Raw genomic sequence first — 17,219 nt, 5'->3', positions numbered from 1 at the left:
TGGTGGGATTGTAAACTAGTTCAACCATTATGGAAAACAGTATGGCGATTCCTCAAGGATCTAGAACTAGATGTACCATATGACCCAGCCATCCCATTACTGGGTATATACCCAAAGGATTATAAATTATGCTGCTATAAAGACACATGCACACGTATGTTTATTGCAGCACTATTCACAATAGCAAAGACTTGGAATCAACCCAAATGTCCATCAGTGACAGATTGGATTAAGAAAATGTGGCACATATACACCATGGAATACTATGCAGCCATAAAAAAGGATGAGTTTGTGTCCTTTGTAGGGACATGGATGCAGCTGGAAACCATCATTCTTAGCAAACTATCACAAGAACAGAAAACCAAACACCGCATGTTCTCACTGATATGTGGGAACTGAACAATGAGATCACTTGGACTCGGGAAGGGGAACATCACACACTGGGGCCTATCATGGGGAGGGGGGAGGGGGGAGGGATTGCACTGGGAATTATACCTGATGTAAATGACGAGTTGATGGGTGCAGCACACCAACATGGCACAAGTATACATATGTAACAAACCTGCACGTTATGCACATGTACCCTACAACTTAAAGTATAATAATAAATAAATTTAAAAAAATAGAAAAATAAAAAAATAAAAAATAAAAAAATAAAAATTGTTTAAATTATATGTATATACAATATTTTATTAGTTATTTCTCTTTACCAAGACGTTTCTACCTATCTCTAATTTCCTTTGTGACTTTGACTACAGAAATGATAAAAATATTAAATGAGCTATCAAATGGAATACATGTAATAAACCAGTGTGAACATTAAAAAAAAAAAAAAAAAAGAAATGGCAGAGCACTTAAAGAAAAAAGAGTGTGAGATGGAAAAGAGGCATTTTTGAGTGATGAAAATACTAATCATGGCTAACACTTACATAGCATTTATTGTATGTCAAGCATTGTTCTAGGTACTTTACATGTATTAACAGCTGTGATTCTTATATTAACCCCAGAAGGTCAGGCCTATCACTTTACAGGAAGTTTAAGCAACTTCTGAAATATTAGCAAGTCTTCTGAATTGCTTCTTTGGTGACAGGAATAAGAGTTGCAGTAGCATCAACTTGCTTAAAAGTTTAAAATGGCACTCAGAATAAAGGCATTTTACTGCTTTTTGAGACTCACTGTAAAATGACTTGAAATGTCTTTGTCCTGAATCTTTGCCAGGGGGAAATTGGATGAGTTGCCAAAGAATATGGAATTAATTATCTAAAAACACTTTAGATATTTCTCTTTGTATAGGGTATTGTAAATGGTCTTTAGCTACTTATAATTTAATATCTCACTTGTCTCTCTCATACATAGGTACGTATGTATACACATGTGTATGTGTACAATTAATCTATGTATCTATGTAGCTATATATCTATGTATGCCTGTATGTATGTATCTGCCTATCTATTATCTGTCTGAACCTATGTATCTACCTACCTATCTATATCTATGTATATCAAGTTCAGCAATGCTTGGCATTCTTCTAACATCTGTGGGGTATTCAGGGATTAGCCTATGATGTTAGATTTCCAGCTTCATTTCGTTTTAAAATCTTCTATTCTTCTTGCTCATTTTCCTTTTCCTGTCCCTAAAGGACAGTTTCTCCTCAATTTAGGACTTCTTCCTTTGCTCTCTTATCCACACATTTGCAGACTTTCTGTACTCAGCCAGAACTTCCCTTCTGTGCACTGTACAACCTGTTGACTCTGCCACGGTTGCCACTTGATCATTGCAGATAAAGGAGGAAGCAGCAATTCTGGAATGGATGGCTTATCTCTTGGCTTTATGACTGGATACCTTCATCTTCCATTCAGAAACTCTTTTTATTATGGAGACATGTATTCTGGGAACATGCTACCATGAAGCAGGATCAATCTCTAGTTCAAGGAACCTCTTGATTTATTCATTCCAAAGCAACCCCTGTTAGGAATTAGGGCTCAGATCAGAGAGGCATCTACTCTGTAAGTACAAGGCTGACAAAAAGTCTGTTACCTCACTGCTCTTTACATTAGGGTAATATTAACAGTGGAAATCCAGTTCATTCAATAAAACAGGTGTCAATGAAGAGTCAGACTCAGGAAAATTTGTGGGTTGTTTTTCTTTTTTTTTTTTTTTTTTGAGACGGAGTCTGGCTCTGTCGCCCAGGCTGGAGTGCAGTGGCGCAATCTTGCCTCACTGCAAGCTCCGCCTCCCGGGTTCCCGCCATTCTCCTGCCTCAGCTTCCTGAGTAGCTGGGACTACAGGCGCCCTCCACTATGCCCAGCTAATTTTTTGTACTTTTAGTAGAGACGAGGTTTCACCGTGTTAGCCAGGATGGTCTTGATCTCCTGACCTCGTGATCCGCCCGCCTCAGGGGAAAATATTTTAAGAGATTTATTCTGAGCCATATATGGGTGACCATGGCATATGACAGCCCGTAGGAGGGCCTGAGAACATGTGCCCAAGGTGGTCGGGGTACAGCTTGGTTTTATACATTTTAGGGAGGCATGAGACACCAATCAAATACGTTTAAGGAATACATTGGTTTGGATCAGAAAGGCAGGACAATTCAAAGGGGGGGCGGGACTTTCAGGCTATAGGTAAATTTAAACATTTTCCTATTGATAATTGGTTGAGTTTGTCTGAAGACCTGGGATCAAAGGAAAGGAAATGCTCAGGTTAAGCTTAAAGATTGTGGATACTAACGTTCTTCTGAAGTCTTATAGTGGCTGCCCTTAGAGATAATAGATGACAAATATTTCCTATTCAGACCTTTAAAAGGGCTAGACTTTTACTTAATCTCTTCAAGATTGGGAGGGCTGGAAGAAAAAGATCTAACTATGTTAACAGAGATTCTTTACAGATGCATATATCTCCCAACAAAGGACAGCTTTGCAGGACCATTTCAAAGAAACATGCTTTTAGGGTAAAACTTTTTTACTTTCTTCTTTGCCACATAATGTTATGTCAGAGTCAGACTGCAAAGTAAGTCATGATATATAGGGTTAAAAAAAATCCATCTGATGAGAATTTATGGTCTGTAGGGGATGACTCCCCAGACCCCTTAGGTAGGAATTTGGGCAAGATTAAAAAAAAAAAAAAAAATCAGAGCTTAGTCCTCACAAGTTATTGCAAAACAATGAGCTACCAATTTTATTTATTTATATTCTTTCAGTGGTCTTCAACATGTGCCTCATGAATTCACATATTTGGCAATTTTAATGTAAAATAAATTTAAAATAATTCAACAAAAATCACATAGGAAAATATAGATAAATAAGAAACTAAGAAAATTATACTTTCAAACCTTTCCCTCTCTAAGACACATGGTTTATCTGATCTCACAGATACTGAACATACAATTTAATTTTTAAAATTAATTTTTCTCACTTTAGAAAATCGGCAACTTGATACAAAAGTGTCTGCTTTCCCCTTCAAGAATAATAAAGAAATATAATAATCAATTAGCTTCAGATAGCCTAGAATTTAAAGCTTAATTAATTTTTTGATTGGCTTCAAGAATTTTATTGAAATGTCATATATTTATAAATTAAGACTAAGATGATACATATATTATCTACTGATTTTAAAATGCAACAAATCACTTAGCTAAACAAAATTAAAGATCGCAATGTTTTAAACTCACCAGCCAGAAATAATAATAAGCCAGTGAAATAAAAGATGTTCCAATAGAGAAATCTTTTGTCATGATATGACATATGTTTTAATATGTTACACAGATAATCTCTTATGTATTTAACATTTAATGATAAAAATATTTGCAATACTTAACTGAAAATGTTTATTCAGAATTCATCTTGAGACTTGACATGTATTAATATAATTAATGTGCCTTATAGGTAAATATTGATTATATAACATTTTTAGAATTGGGTCAAATATGTATCTCATCTCCTCTGATAATTTAGTACAGTCTATGTAATGGTGCTAGAGACTAAGAAATACAGAGGTTCCGTTATCAAGTGTCATGAACTTCAAATGCCTTTTTGTTGCTAATGTTAGAGTACCTCTCTAATTATCCTTTTTAGTAAACTGTGAGCTGAAAATAGTGAAGTCTTTTATATTGCAGACAGTGTCTCCAGTACAAATTTTGCTTGAGATGAGAATCTTTTCTAAGAACATTTTTTTTCGTCACATAAAGTATGTCACATGGTGGAATATTCCCACTTAAAGTTAACATGTACTAATATAAAGGCCTCAGCAGAATGTGTTAAGTGGATTTTTTTTGGCATTGGGTAAAGGAATCTTTCAAGGATTCTGTGGATATACAAATTAGAAAAAAATTTCAAAAGAGGCATATGCACAAAATTTTTATAACCTATTAGAATCATGTTCTGGACTAAACGCAAATAAGTGAACCAAAGTACAATACAATACAACGAAAAAAAATAAACAGTAAATTTAATTCTATATGATGCAGAAACTATGTGGCAATACTCAGTGTGAACATACACTATTAGGAGGAAGTTGCTGCTGCACAAGCAGACCGCAGAGTTTAAGCAAAGCTGAAGTTAGGTAGTGGCATGCATAGGAATCACTTTGATTTTTGGCTTAGTTCCTACCCTCCTACTATTCTGGTTACCATACATTAGTGAGGTGTCTCTAGTGGGTTTCTAGGGTTACAAATACCTTCCTGCATATTAGCCTACCTTCCTTCTTAAGATGGGCCATTTTCTCATGATACTCAATAATTCAGGAAAATCAAGAATTGAGATTAAAATAAACCAATGAATTACATACTTCTTTATCACAGTGTTACATAAACATACATTTTTAGACAAGTTTTCATTACTGGCCAACTATGATATCTACTCAATGTTGTGGCCAAAGTTGGAATATTCACAGTTCCCCCACACTTATGCCCTCTGTGTTTTGGTTTTCTAGATACAGGTTGTTGCTTGTACTTCAAATACACTTTCCCTGTATCTCTGTCAATTCACGCCTTTCTCAAAAAGAGCAGTCAAATGCCTCCCGTACTAAATCTCTAAACATATATATTGTTTATCCTGCCTTGACATTTTTACCAATTCCTATTCTCATTATAAGCTGTGGTATCCAACTTTCACTTCTCTTCCTCTAACACCCCTGACTTTTCTTACCCCATTGTCTACATAGCTCAACTTGGTGCAGGTTGTCCACTCTTGCTCTGTCCTCTATCTACAACGATTTGGCTTCTGCTTCCACTGTTCACAGAACTTGTGTTCTCAATGTATTCACTCACGATGTTTTAGCCTTGGGCTGACCACACACCGGCTCTTCACAAAATTTATGTTGAACTGAATGACACTCAAATCGATAAATAAAGGAAAAAACGGGAACAGAAGGGGAAGCAAATGCATATTTCTTCATATGATGGCAGGAAGGAGAAATGCTGAGCAAAGAGGGAAAAGACCCATATAAAACCATCAGATCTTATGAGAACTCACTATCATGGGAGCAGCAGCTTGGGAGTAAGAGCTCCCATGATTCAGTTACCTCCCCCTTGGTCCCTCCCACGACACATGGGGATTATGGTAACCACAATTCAAGATGCAATTTGAGTGGGGACACAGTCAAACCATATAGTGCTACAACTGACTTCATTGTAAATGAGTTTATAATGGGTAACTCCATATTATCTGAACCAAACAGTATAGAGAGACCTCAAGAAGAGTAAAGAAATCTTTGTCTCATGTACATGGTATACCATCAATAATGAAACTCAGGAAGATTCACGGACGAAAGTCATCACCATGCAGCAGGCAATTACAGCGAAACCAGTGAGATATGAACAGTGCAAAGAAGAATTAGACCAAAGATACTGACTGTATGACATAGAAAGTCCAATATTAAAGACACAGAAGGCCCTACATTTGTCCAGTAAAGCCATGCTTGATTAGTGCCTTGGAAACCCTGGAGACTTGCATCGATGTTCATCTACCATCAGAGTGAACAGGCAACCTACAGAATGGGAGAAAATTTTTGCAATCTACTTATCTGACAAAGGGCTAATATCCAGAACCTACAAAGAACTCAAACAAATTTACAAGAAAAAAACAACCCCATCAAAAAGTGGGCAAAGGATATGAACAGACATTTCTCAAAAGAAGACATTCATACAGCCAACAGACACATGAAAAAATGCTCATCATCACTGGCCATCAGAGAAATGCAAATCAAAACCACAATGAGATACCATCTCACACCAGTTAGAATGGCAATCATTAAAAAGTCAAACAACAGGTGCTGGAGAGGATGTGGAGAAATAGGAACACTTTTACACTGTTGGTGGGATTGTAAACTAGTTCAACCACTATGGAAAACAGTATGGCGATTCCTCAAGGATCTAGAACTAGATGTACCATATGACCCAGCCATCCCACTACTGGGTATATACCCAAAGGATTATAAATCATGCTGCTATAAAGACACATGTACACATATGTTTATTGGGGCACTATTCACAATAGCAAAGACTTGGAATCAACCCAAATGTCCATCAGTGACAGACTGGATTAAGAAAATGTGGCACATATACACCATGGAATACTATGCAGCCATAAAAAAGGATGAGTTCGTGTCCTTTGTTGGGCCATGGATGCAGCTGGAAACCATCATTCTCAGCAAACTATCGCAAGAACAGAAAACCAAATACCGCATGTTCTCACTCATAGGTGGGAACTGAAATATGAGATCACCTGGACTCGGGAAGGGGAACATCACACACCGGGGCCTATCACGAGGAGTGGGGAGGGGGGAGGGATGGCACTGGGAGTTATACCTGATGTAAATGATGAGTTGATGGATACTGACGAGTTGATGGGTGCAGCACACCAACATGGCACAAGTATACATATGTAACAAACCTGCACGTTATGCACATGTACCCTAGAACTTAAAGTATAATAATAAAAAAAAAGAATTTGTATATAGATGTATATGGAGAAATATGTATGCATATAGAAAATCCCAAGGAACACACACACACACACACACACACACATATTAAGATAATAAAGCTGTGATATTTTCAGGCATAACTTTGTAGTAAGATGTTACATTAGCAATAGGAAACTAATATAGCAAAGTGCCCAAAACAGTCTAAATAATCTTGAAACAAAATTTTCTACCAAACTATATTGATTCAATGTTGTTCTAGCATAAAGATAGACATATGAATTTAATGAAATAATATTAAGCATCCATAAATAAACCTCACATTTATGAGCAATTTATTTTTGAAAGGATGCCAAGAAAATTCACTGGGGAAATAGTATTCTTGTCAACAAATAGTGTTGGGACAACTGTACATATGCATGCAAAAAAAAGAAGTTGGATTCTGACCTTTTGTTACACACAAAGTTGATCAAAACCTAAATGTAAGACCTAGAAGCAAAAAACTCATAGAAGAAAACATAAGCAAAATCTTCATGACCTTAAACAATGGTTTCTTAGATATGACACCAAATTACAAGCAACAAAAGAAATATTATATTATCCTTATAATATTATATTATATTGTGTACTTAGTTGCATCCTTTTTAAAGGCAAATATTATGTTGTATGAATTATACCTTAATTTTTAAAAGTACAATAAATTAAAAATAAATTAAGCATTTTCAATAATGAAATATTGTTTTAATATCACAAAATCAATTATTGTAATTCACTATATTAACAATATGAAAGAAAATCTTATCTCAATGGATGCAGAAAATATTTTTAATATGCAAACTAGGAATAGAATGGAATTTATTTAATCTGATGAAAGACAATCATAAAATCTTACAAAATATTATAATTAATAAGGAAATACAGAAAGCTTTCCTTATGGGATCAGATAAAAAATTCTCTAGTCAGTTCAATAAGAAAAAAGTAAGAATTAGCAGTAAAGAAATACACTGGTCATTATTTGCTAATGACATTATTGTATATTTAGAAAATCTAAACTAAAATATTAGAACTAATAACTAAATATAGCTGTCGGGATCACTGGTTACAATATGAGCACATAAAAGTATGTTTTATTTCCTTACACTACCAATAACCAATTATAAAGTAAAATTTTATAAATATATCATTTAGAATAAAGATTTTGTTTATTTCATAAAATTAACTGGAAAGTTTTTCTTTTTAAATATATTTTCAAAACTTGAACAATTCCTTAAGTCAGTTAAATAGTTTTAAAAATTTCTACCCTGCAATGAGGTTCAATCTGCACGTGATAATGGATATCTCTACTGATATTAGAACTATCCTATTATTGAAAACCATTTTAGATATAAATGGCAGGCACCTAAGAATGACCTAATTTCCTGTGGCGTTCCTTTCAAAAAATTTTCCAAAACAGGCAAACCTTTCTCTCTCTCTTTCCCTTTAAAAAGTGACATCGGCTTATTTTTAAAGTTGCAATCAAAACAGACACGTAAAAAGTAGAAAATTAAAATGACCCATCAGGCTTGTCTTAAAATTAACTACTGATAATATTTTGGCATATGTTCTTATATGTGCTTTTATACTGTGTGTTTATACATGTGGTTGTGAATGTATGTTCACAGGTGAGGGTGTATATACACATACACACATACATGTTTGAGATAGAGACATAGGCAGAGACAGAAAGGCAGATTATTGTCTTTATAATATACATGCTATTTTAAAATTGCTTTCATTTCTGAATTTAGATGGCATATACAACTTGATAAATACAGTAATTAGAAATCCAAGAGTTATTTGCATACTCACACATCTCTAAAATATCTTCCTATGTACAGATAAACATTAACCACAATTACCTACACGTGTTGCGTGGAATTTTTTCTTCCAGCTGTCATGTTAAAGCGATGATTGGCACCTGTTTGCATACTATTTGGGAATTTAATATTTGGTTGAAATTCTCTGATCCTAAAACATACAGCTTGGAAATACACATTTTGTTTGCATACACATGGGATGTTGCACGCATACCAGAATTAAAGAATTACAATTAGTTGGCACTCAGCTTGCATTCTTAAGCAGTCTTTGTAAATACTATTTTTCTTATTAACACTGCCTTCTGTTCTCATTAGGTTTCAACAGAGTACTCTAAGTAATTTAAAACACATTTTTCCTTCATTTAAATGGGCAATTTCCCTCTCAACAAATGCCTGGACCTTATCATAAGGTGTGGAAATGGAGCAAATAGTCCCAAATATTTTAACCAGCTATATAAACTTTTGCAATGTTTTTATAGAATGTTTAAAACAACAAGAAAGACTTTGTTCTCATGATTTTCACCAACAGTGGTTACAGTTTTCTTCTTTACTATGTTTGAATGGCACATTTCACTTCATATATCCTTTACTTGCGGCTAGAGTCTTAATATTGCTAGGGGAAAAAGCTTACCTAGCTCAGTGTTTGTAAATGTCAGCTAGCCAAAAGATATTTGGAAGCCTATAAATGTTCACCTTTCTAACATTTGCTTAAAGCTATCTGGAATTAATGTTCTCCTCTTTCCTCTCCTCTCACCTCAAGAAAAAAAAAAATCTGTGTACAGAAGTTGACACAAAATATATTAAATACGGCTGGTAATCAGCCTCTTGCATTCAAACAAGAATTACACATGTATGTAAAACAGAAGAAACTATCTTGATAGTATTCTGTACCCTTGCTGTCAAATTACCCTTTGATATGCCTGCAATTTTCTCAGTAAAACACATTTTGTTTATTTTGGATTAAGAGCAAGCTCTTGCATGTCTACCAGGATTTATTTGCCTGGTAAAGAAGCACTACCCAGAAACAACGAATATAATGTGTGCTTTGCTATGGTTTTAATGTTCTCTTCAAAACTTGTGTGAAATTTAATTGCCATTGGAACAGTATTAAGAGCTGGGGACTTTAAGAAGTCATGCAGGCTGTTTTGTTTGTTTGTTGTTCAGGTTTCTTTTATCAAAACCTAATTTAACAAAATTCAAGCAAATCATCTACTTCCTTTCCTAATATCCCCATTTTCACTACTCTCTCCTTCAGCCACAATGGTCCATTCCATCACCTAACATTCATTTAGTAAAGATTTACAGAATCCCTTCTCTGTATAAATCATTTTATAGGATCTGTGTAAAGATACAGAGATTAGCATATGGCAGCCCTTGTACTTTAACATGACAAGAGCAACTTTTCCTATTTTCAAGAGCTTGAGTATTGTCACTAATCTAAAATTATCCAAGTTTACCTAACCAACATTTTTCCTTAAACTTCTGCCTCCCTTTTACAAAACTTCAAAAAAAGAATTCCCAATTTAATCATGCTGTTAAAACAGATTTTCTCATCATCCCCTAGTTACATAAAGTGCAATCTCCTTAGCTCATACTTAAAATAATATCTTTTCAACCCTTGAATATTGTTACCATTATCTCAAATGATCATATAGCTACTGTCTTTCAGGCTACTCACAATATAATAAGTTGAATATGCAAAACACCATGAAACTTAAATAAAAAATAACTAACCTACCCTAGTACCCTCAAAAATCAATTAATAAAATTTGTAATTTCAACAAATATTTTTGAATATTTACATATCAGAAACAAAACTGGCTAACTGGAAACACAAAACAGATAAAGGATTTGGTAAACTAACCCAACATGCAATTTTGAAAATGTAAATTTAATTTTTACTTAATAAATGATTTTTCAAAATACAACTTATTAATAAAGGGCATTGTTAGAAATTTTGAGTCTTTTAGGAGTCAAAACATCTGTTCGATCTAAAACTAGGAGACACAGAATGATAAGAACATATGAAGTTTTAGCTAAATAGCCATGAGTTCTAAGGTAATTCTCTATTGGTTTGGAGTACTCATTTACACACTCATATTCAGCTTTAGGAATTTAGGGACTCATTAACTTTGCTAAACATGGAATTTAGGGTTTTTTAAAAACTAATTATTTCTTTACTATTTTTATATCCAAGTATACTCTTCTCATTACTCACAAAGGACAAATCTTCACCAAGTCCCAACCCCTGCAGTCAGGGAAGTAATTTCATTCAAGCATCCCTTGAAAGCAATTATTTATGCTCTCCACAGAAATTGGGGTAAATTTGTTGTGGTTCCATTTATTTTCTGGAGATTGGAGATTACATGTAAAATAATTTGAATGCTTGACAGATAGACTCATAACTATTTGGTTAATATATTTTTAAAAAGTAGAGCACAAGTGAATGATCCCAACCATATATCAGAGACAGTTTGATCCAATTTAACTGACCTTCCAGGTGCTCTCAAACTGCTATTTTGATATTTAAGAACACTGATCTGAGAGCTTCTTTCTGCATTATCAAAATTTTCAGAACCAAAATTATTATTAACAAAATTGGTTTTATTGAGAATTATGTTGATTGTTGTATTCATATGAATTACTTTAATTGTTGTTTTCATGCTCTCTGCATAAAAAAAAGGATCATTTAAATCCGTGGTAAACACTTACATATTTGAAGAAACACTCCTCTAGGTATCTTCTGTACCTGATATGTTCTATCTTGGAGTAATGAGCATCATTTATTTTGTCATAATTATTGCAACTCAGTTGCCTCTGAGTTTTGAAAATCTCTAAGCTTCTCCTGTTTCAAGTTTCTTTATAACAGTGCTTGTCAACCTTGGTTGCACTGTCCAAATGTCCAGCCTGGACCCCCAGATCAATTATATCAGAAACTCTAGGGATGGGACCCAGATATAGGTAATTTTTAAAACTCTCAGGTGGTTCATATGCACTTATGTTTGAAAAACACTATTTAGAGTGAATAATAATCTCAGGCTATAAGTTTCCTATTAATAGCCTAACGTATTACAAGTGGCAAAATGGCATCAGCGAACATTTTGGCTATGAATAGAGCTACCTGTTTTATTCTAGCACTGCTGAGATAGTTTTGTGAAACCTTTATGTCTATGGCCCTGTACTTAGAAATTTGAGACATTAAATGATGATAAAAATCTCTTAGTTATATTTATTCTAAAGTTGGAGCATGCTTCTTCTGATTTAAAAATGGCAGCTCTTTCTCTCAGCCAAATTTGTTCATTTAATTATGTACCTAAAACAATTACAATTTGAACAAAAGTGTCACTCTTAAATAATGAAAACGTTAATAACTTTCAGGTAAACAAAAAGTTATAGATGCCATTTATTTCAAGCAATTTATTAGTACACAGAATTCCTAAGGGCATCATTTCTCATTAATAATGCCTTTATATGAACTCTTAAGTATTAGACTTTTGATGCTAACATTTATGGTACCCCAAACTCCTTCATGTCATATCATTAAGCATTTTAGCTTACTAGTCAGGAAAAGTCCTTTTTATGGCTCATTATAGCTCAAAAGAGAACCATCTGATTTTGATCTCACCTTCAAATTTCAGCTTTAAGTTCTTATTTATTTATTTATCTTAAATGTGCTGCAGAGGTAATTTTCAAAACTCTCCCTTGGTTTTTTTCTTTTTTTCCAGCAATTTCTTTCTTGGGCCTAAAGCATGGTAGGAGTAAATAATACATACTTCCTTCATTAATAAAGAGCAAATAATTTTTCAGAAGGTTTCACTCTCATTTTTATCCTTACCATAACATACTCAGTAGGCCCAGAGTGATTTTGATTTGGACAATCAGTTTGTCATTTTCCTTAGTGGGACCTATTATACTCTGCGGTTTCAAAAAATCCTTCACCATGACATTTTAAGTTAGTAAGAGATAAAATTAAGAGAATGTGATTATTAATCATGATGTAAACCCAACTGATCTTGGAAATGCAGTGAATCTCATGACTACCTGATTTATGGGACTTGGTTTCATGACATTCACCCATAAACCTCACCTGAAATTTTATTTTAGGCAAGCTGTTGGTGCCAGGTTGCTAGGATCTGAATAACAATGCAAATTTGGTGTATTCTGTTTAAGTCAGTGTTACTTTCCATTTGGTAAGGAGGAGCAGGACAAGAATGTTATCTCCTGCAGAGAGTCTTTCTTGATTTGCTTCTGAAAATAGAATTGACCACTCTCTTACTCTCTCTCCTTCATGTGCAGATTTATATATTAAAGAGCCCTTATGGAAAGTCATTTTTCTTGTCTTCCTCCTCAAACTTCAAGGGCGGTGATTCGATCTGACTCATAACTGTATCTCCAGCAATTAGGGGCTCCCACTAGGTGCTCAATAAATGTTTGCTGAATGTTACATTGCATGTAAATTGTTCTTAAACAATAAGGAATAAAAGGAAAAGTTTTTAATTCTCCTTGGAACATGAGATCAGAATTAGATCACAAAGTATTATAGCATTTGAGACTTACTACCTGATTATAAAAACATTAATATGCAACTTGATAGTCCACATTATTCACCAAACCCAAAAGTTTATTTTACTATTTTACAAAACCAAATTCACCCACACATTTGCTGCCATTATGCATATTCAATTAATGTTCAGATACACATGTCAAATTCAAGGGATATATCTTAAATACTAATAGTTTCTTTGGAATAAAATTTGAACTTTCTATAGTAGTAACTATTTTATGAGATTATGCAAATTTCTTGTTAAGACATAAAAAATGAAAACATCCATTAATAGCCAAACTTTGTGTAAAAGAAACACTCTGATTTATTTTTAGCAGTGTTTGGAAAATCTCACAAAGTTAGCTTTGAGTAACCAAATATAAACTTGGAAATAGAATAAACCAATGCAAATGAATGTAAGAATAGTATTTCTTAGCAAGCAATCTAAATAATGTATACAAAGTGTATCAATATTTCTCATAAATGAAAATCTATCCTTTATCACCTTATCAATAGTTATATAATTGGTAGCTATTAACTAATAACAAAATGACATATGGAATGATGAGAGTCTAACTACCTCCCACCAAAAGAAGGCAAGCAAAATGAATAGTGGTTCCTTTCCTAATCATCTTAGCCTTTTTCTTTCTTTGATATCATTACTTCATCTTTTAAAAATAAGAAAACTTGGAAAGTCTGGATTTTCTTAACATGAAAACAGAAGCATATTTAATGGATGTCATTACTTGAAAACATGTTACTTAAACAGCGTGGTAAATTATTGCCTTTCTTAGGAAAATAGAATAGTAGGGGTGAAAAAGGTCTTATAGTCTACAGTTTTATTTTCTTAAGAAAAATTTTTTCCTTATTAAATATGCAGCATATCAACATATGGAAATAAATGGAACTGGATGAGGCCCACAGACTTCTTTGCTGGCTCATTCTTTGAGTTTTGGTAATGGATCCTAAGGGATAGCTACAGAAAAATAAAACTTCAGGGAACAAACATGTCCTCATGGACATAGACAACGTCTTCCATTCCCCAAGACAGCATGACTGTTCTGTGTTCACAGAGTCCATTTACAGTAGAATATACTGCATGCCCATGCTTAACTTATATTTCTATTTAATATTTCTAGATAATGTTTAAAGTATAATCCCTTATGGGAATTATTATTAACTTTTAAAATTTAATTTCAATAATTTTGTTCCCATAAAATAGAAATGGCATTATTTTTCCTTACTGCTTGAATTCTTCTTTCCTATCACTGAATAAGATGGCTGCCTATGTAAATACACCAAATTTCTTAGCATTTTCATGTGCTTTGCAAATAAAGCTGTCTAAAACAAAATCTCTAACTCAATTTCTGGTTTTGTTGTAAACCACATACTAGTTAATAGCATAGCACACCTGATTTGACTTGGCATTTTCAAAATTGATTTCTTGCACTCTGCAAAACCAATTAGCTCTAATCTTGCAAATGCAATAGGTTTCTCTTGCCATGATTATTATTATGCAACCTATAGATATATTATGTCATCTCTTGGTTTATATCATTGTGATTTGCCATTCATTTCCAAGAGAAAACCTATCCCTAAACCAATAGGTTCTGCCATTTTCTATTGACAATAAAGTGCTATGTATTATCTTAACAGCAAGCAGTTTACAAAGAGGGGTCTATATAAACCACCATATTCCAAATCCAGAAGTAATTCCTGGGGAGGAACTGATGTGTCTTTAATGTTTTGCAGTAAATGTCTTAGAATTTAAACACAATTAGCCTCGAGTTTGTGGTTTGCTTCTATTGCCTACGGATAGCTACAAAAAAACAGGCTAAATATGATGGATTTCATAAAGGTTTTCAGAATATGCTGAATAATTAAGTAGGGTTCGTGACAATTTAGGCTGTATTAAGGTAATGACATCTCTTTCTGTTTTCTTTAATAATTTCTATTCTCAAATTGTAATTCCTTCTTTAAAATTGACAATAGCAATTTGACAAGCATTGTATGTAATTACACTTCACCTTTGTATTCAATATGCAATGACTTCTGTTCATTCACAATAAAACTAAATAGATCTACTATCCTGGATAGCTATTTCATAGCCATATTAGCAAGTTATTTTTATATATGTCTTTTGTTTTCTGTGTCATTATCAAATAAGAAAGAACTCTGAGAATTCTACATCTTGTGTTTCTGTTGATGAGAACCCTAATTAACTTGTGCTTAAAGAGATTTTAGAAGAATACCAACATATGTTTCTCTGAGGTTCCTCTTAGATTATTAGGAGGCAAAAACGTGAAATAATGGGAAATCAAATTTTAAAAAATCCTTCATTTTTATACTGTATATGGTTATATGAGGAAAAATAATTGAAATAATTTTAGGATTAGTTAAAATATTTTTAATTTTTATTTCAAATTTCAAATGCAGAATGAATTATATTCAATACAAAAGGCATCTACTATTACTACAATAACTACATTTTAATCAATAATTCATGTATTTATATTTATGTAAATTCCATCCATTTTCTCATTATACTACTGCAAGCTTCATTGTATAAGACTTTGATGCTTTTAAAGAGCAATAAATAACAAAAATGAAGAATATACATTAGACCTGAAAAAATTATATCAACACTCTATATGAAATGTATTTGTAATATTAATAAAATAATGAAATCTAACTTAAATATGAAAAACTCCTTTTTATAAAATGAGCAACTTATGTGAACTTTAATAATGTTTTTTAAAGTTTTTTTTATTTTTTTAAATAATTGCAGCAAGGTAAAGCAAAGCCCTAGTTGATGCAGGCATGTTGTGTAGGCGTTAGCAGTACAGCCCTCATTATGCACTCATTGGACAGTAGCGCAATCCCAAGGAAAGGATGGTTAACTTATGTGAATTTCACCTAAAAAATACTTATGCCTCTATGCAAAAGTGAGTCTCCCAGCTAAGAAAACATATTTTATATTTGCTGCAGTGGTAAACAAATCACAACTAGGATGATATTTTCTAAATATTATTTATAGTAATGAAATACAGAAACATCTTAAAAGTCAATCTTGGCTAAATAAATAAAGATACATACTTATAAAGGAAAACTATCCTACAGTCATTATAAATGACATCATGTATTGATATGGAATGATCTCAATCACATACTATTGAGTGAATTTAAAAGATTATACACAAAAGCATATCTAGTATATTCTATTTTATATAAAATAATTCTAGGGTATAGGTATATATAGGAAGAGATGGCTATATGTATGTCTCCAACATAAATAGTGTTTGCCTTTGGGGAGCAGGATTGATACTGATATATATTCATTGATATTCAACAATGAATATCTATTTCTTGGCCACGTGCTAACAGCACTGATGATCTTTCTGCAATGACTCTGAATCTTTTAGTTTATTTGTGCAAATTTATAAAGTGCATGAGAAAATTTGTTACTTCTATATAACAGGTAGTTACCCTCCAGATGTGTGCCACATTGTTGAGACTATTTGTGGTCTTCTCATCTAAGACATTTTAAGATGATATAGATATGAACATATTCTGAGCAGCTACAGCCAATTAATAAGTAACCCCTCTGTGATTACTCCCTAAATCTGCACAGGAAAAAGCAGGATACAATACAGTTCAGTAACAACCACATATCCTAATGGTCAAGTCTTCTTAGATAAAATGTACAGTTTTATGAGAAGAGAGCAAGGCAATTCAAGTTTTTTACAAGCAAAAATTAAGAGAGAGAAAATAATTAGAAAAACATGATACAGTGCAAAACAATTGCAAAGGCTCAGAGTCAATGGTTGTCTAATTGGGATGAAAGAAGATCTTAACATTTGCTCCAATCTTTGTGTAAGGAAATAAATCTAAAGACCCAA

At 33.2% G+C, this 17,219-nt stretch overlaps 1 protein-coding gene and 1 non-coding gene across 2 annotated transcripts in view; both read right to left on the bottom strand.

The window, feature by feature from the left end:
- Positions 1-17,219, bottom strand: part of GPC5 (glypican 5) — a 1,460,926-nt gene that overhangs the window by 762,748 nt on the left and 680,959 nt on the right. The gene's annotated exons all lie outside the window — the stretch shown is intronic.
- Positions 16,092-16,217, bottom strand: LOC119627603 (U4atac minor spliceosomal RNA). Its single transcript, XR_005243802.1, has one exon. It is a non-coding gene; the product is annotated as a U4atac minor spliceosomal RNA (small nuclear RNA).

This window comes from Chlorocebus sabaeus, chromosome 3 (assembly GCF_047675955.1).
Source record: "Chlorocebus sabaeus isolate Y175 chromosome 3, mChlSab1.0.hap1, whole genome shotgun sequence".
Classification (NCBI taxonomy): Eukaryota; Metazoa; Chordata; class Mammalia; order Primates; family Cercopithecidae; genus Chlorocebus; species Chlorocebus sabaeus.
This window is presented reverse-complemented; position numbering and strand designations above follow the sequence as displayed.